Genomic DNA, 3,866 nt, shown 5'->3' with positions numbered 1-3,866 from the left:
GTGTCCACCAACAGACAAACAGATAAACAAAATGTAGTATCCCCATTCAGTGAAATAGTATTCAGCTATGAAAAGGAATGACATACTGATACATGCTACAACATGGCTGAACCTTGAAAACATGCTAAGTGAAAGACACGGAAGGTCATATCTTGTAGGATTCCATTTATATGAAATAGCCAGAATAAGCACATCTGTAGGGTCAGGAAGTAGGTTAGCATTTACCAGAGTGGGGAAAGGGAAACAGGGAGTGACTGCTTAATGGAGGTTTGCATTTGGGCTGACAAAATTAAGTTTTGGAGCTAGACAGTTGAGGTGGTTGCACAACATTGAGAATGTACTAAATGCTGTGGAATTGGTCACTTGCAAATGGTTAATGTGGTAAATGTTGTGTGTAGGTTCCATTGATCATTCATTCTACAAAGATTTTAGGGAGTTGAGTTCCTACCATCCAGGCATTATTTTAAGTGCTGAGATTCGGTGGTGAATGAAGTTTGATGCTGGAATTTTATTTTCCAGTAACTCCTAACTTCTGAATGCTCTTGCAGTATGTAGGCAAAATATTCCCAAATATTTCTGAATATACCAAATGAACCACCACCCCCTTTCCCTTTTTTTTTATTATGTTAATCACCATACATTACATCATTAGTTTTTGATGTAGTATTCCATGATTCATTGTTTGCATATAACACCCAGTGCTTCATGCAGAACGTGCCCTCTTTAATACCCATCACCAGGCTAACCCATCCTCCCACGTCCCTCCCCTCTAGAACCCTCGGTTTGTTTCTCAGAGTCCATCGTCTCTCATGGTTCGTCTCCCCCTCTGATTCCCCCCCTTCATTCTTCCCCTCCTGCTATCTTCTTCTCCTCCTCCTCCGCCTTCTTCTTCTTCTTTTTAACATATAATGTATTATTTGTTTCAGAGGTACAGATCTGTGATTCAACAGTCTTAGACAATTCACAGCGCTCACCATAGCACATACCCTCCCCAATGTCTATCACCCAGCCACCCCATCCCTCCCACCCCCCACCACTCCAGCAACCCTCAGTTTGTTTCCTGAGATTAAGAATTCCTCATATCAGTGAGGTCATATGATACATGTCTTTCTCTGATTGACTTAATTTCGCTCCGCATAATACCCTCCAGTTCCATCCACGTCGTTGCAAATGGCAAGATCTCATTCCTTTTGATGGCTGCATAATATTCCATTGTGTATATATACCACAGCTTCTTTATCCATTCATCTGTCGATGGGCATCTTGGCTCTTTCCACAGTTTGGCTATTGTGAACATTGCTGCTATAAACATTGGGGTGCACGTACCCCTTCGGATCCCTACATTTGTATCTTTGGGGTAAATACCCAGTAGTGCAATTGCTGGATCGTATGGTAGCTCTATTTTCACCTTTTTGGGGAACCTCCATACTGTTTTCCAGAGTGGCTGCACCAGCTTGCATTCCCACCAACAGTGTAGGAGGGTTCCCCTTTCTCTGCATCCTCATAAACATCTGTCGTTTCCTGACTTGTTAATTTTAGCCATTCTGACGGGTGTGAGGTGATATGTCATTGAGGTTTTGATTTGGATTTCCCTGATGCCGAGAGATGTTGAGCACTTTTCCCTGTGTCTGTTGGCCATTTGGATGTCTTCTTTGGAAAAAATGTGGAACACTTCGTGAATTTGCGTGTCATCCTTGCACAGGGGCCATGCTAATCTTCTCTGTATCATTCCAATTTTAGTATATGTGCTGCCGAAGCAAGCACACCATCCCCTTTCTCTTAAGATGAAAATTTTATTCTGATCTTGTTTTCTTTCAGGTCAGGTCTGTCTCTTTGTCTCACATGATGTTCGTTTTCCTTCATGTCTGGTGATCCTGTGTTATACTTTTCTTTTACAAATGAAGAACTAGGCCAATTTTTATAAGTAAGTGGCTTAGATTTTATCTGCTTTTGTGTGAGTGTGCTGACAGGCCTTTCCTCTGAATGCAAGATCTGATATAAATTCTACATAGGTATGTAGGGACTGTCCCCAGGAAGTATTTGCTTAAAGATAAATGGGTGTGGAGCAGGCACATAGGATATTTTTTATCAGTCGGAATTCTTTTTTCTTTTTTTTTTAGATTACAAATTTTTATTTTACTTTATTTTTATTATTAAAGTATAATTGATATACAGTATTATATTAGTTTCAGGTGTACAACATAGTGATTTGACAATTTTGTGCATTACTCAGTGCTCATCACGTAAGTGTAGTCACCATCTATCACTATACAACATTATTGCAGTATTATTGACTATATTCCCTGTGCTGTACTTTTCATTTCCGTGATTCATTTGTATCATAATTGGAATTTTGTACCTCTTAATTACCTTTATCTATTTCACCCGTTCCCCCACCCACCTTCCCTCTGGCCACCACCAGTTTATTCTCTGTTTAATGATTTTAACATGAATACCTTTACTGAATCACATCACTTTAAATTTACAAATCTAGGGATGCCTGGGTGGCTCAGTCAGTTAAGTGTCTAACTTCGGCTCAGGTCATGATCTCAGGGTCCTGGGATGGAGCCCGTGTCAGGCTCTGCACTCAGGGGAGAGTCTGCTTGTCTCTCTCCCTCTCCTTCTACCCCTCCCCCCACTTGTGCTCTCTCTCCCTTTCTCTCTCTCTCAACTAAATAAATAAAATCCTTAAAAAATAAATTTACAAATCTAGAAGTCATTATATAGTGTTATGAATAAATGATATTTGTATTATATTTATAGGAAACATTCAGAAAGTTGGTGGGTTTTTGTTTTTATTTTTTTGAGAGAGCAAGCGGGGTGGGGAGGGGTAGAGGGAGAGGGAGAGAGAGAGAATCTTAAGCAGGCTTCACGCTCAGCTGTGTGCCTGACACAGAGCTCCATCTCATGAGCCAGAGATCATGACCTGAGCTGAAGCCAAGAGTCAGATGTTTAATCGACTGAGCCACCCAGGCAGCCCCAGAAAGTAAGTTTTTTAATAACTACTTTGAATTTGTTTCTTCCAAATTTCATGTAGATCTCTAGAAATGTATTATCATTAATCAAATTCTAGCTTCAGAAAAGAACATGTTGCCTTAGCTTATCTTTTCTTTAAGTGAAGTATAATTAACATATAATGTTATATTAATTTTCAGGTATACATCATAGTGATTCAGCAATCCTGTACATTACTCAATGCTTACCACATACAGTAATGTAATCATACAATGTTATTACAGTATTATTGACTATATTCCCTGTGCTGTACTTTTCATCTTAATAACTTATTTATTTCATAACTAAGGAAGTTTGTACCTCTTAATCACCTTCATCTATTTCACCCACCCTCCACCCTCCTCCCCCCTGGCAACCATCAGTTTGTTTTCTGTATTTAGAGTCTGTATCAGTCAGAATTCTTGATTATAAGTAACAGAAACTAGCTCTGGATAATTTATACAGCAAAATAATTTATTGGCTGGTCATTGAGTAGCTTGCAGAACTGACTGGAAGGTTGAACTTCAGGCTTGGAAAACCGGCAGGAACCAAAGGAGCCACAGGCAAGGACACTCAGCTGGAACAGTCTGGTTAGGTCATCGCTGCCAGCCTTTGTGGGTACCCCTCCAGATTCAGGTTCCAGGTGGGACAACCAGTACTCCAATTGCCAAGCCAGAAAGCAGAGTTATCCGCCAGGTGTCCAGTAACCACATGTGGTAGGCTGAAAAACGGCCCCAATGATGCCCATGGCCTAATCCCTGAAACCTGTGAACATGTTCCCTTACATGGCAAAAGCAATTTTGCAGATGTGATTAAGTTAAATAATTTGAGAAAGGGTGGTTATCTTGATTATCCCTTAAAAGTGGGGAAGC

At 40.3% G+C, this 3,866-nt stretch overlaps 1 non-coding gene across 1 annotated transcript; it reads right to left on the bottom strand.

The window, feature by feature from the left end:
* Positions 1 to 1,657: 1,657 nt before the first annotated feature.
* On the bottom strand, positions 1,658 to 1,764 carry LOC112808203 (U6 spliceosomal RNA). Its single transcript, XR_003204299.1, has one exon. It is a non-coding gene; the product is annotated as a U6 spliceosomal RNA (small nuclear RNA).
* Between the last annotated feature and the right edge of the window lie 2,102 nt (positions 1,765 to 3,866).

The sequence above is a fragment of the Callorhinus ursinus genome, unplaced genomic scaffold (genome assembly GCF_003265705.2).
Source record: "Callorhinus ursinus isolate GAN/ISIS: 27379988/994484 unplaced genomic scaffold, GSC_fseal_2.0 scaffold2, whole genome shotgun sequence".
NCBI classification, from domain to species: Eukaryota; Metazoa; Chordata; class Mammalia; order Carnivora; family Otariidae; genus Callorhinus; species Callorhinus ursinus.
The sequence above is the reverse complement of the archived record's forward strand: the minus strand, read 5'-3'. Positions and strand labels throughout refer to the sequence as shown.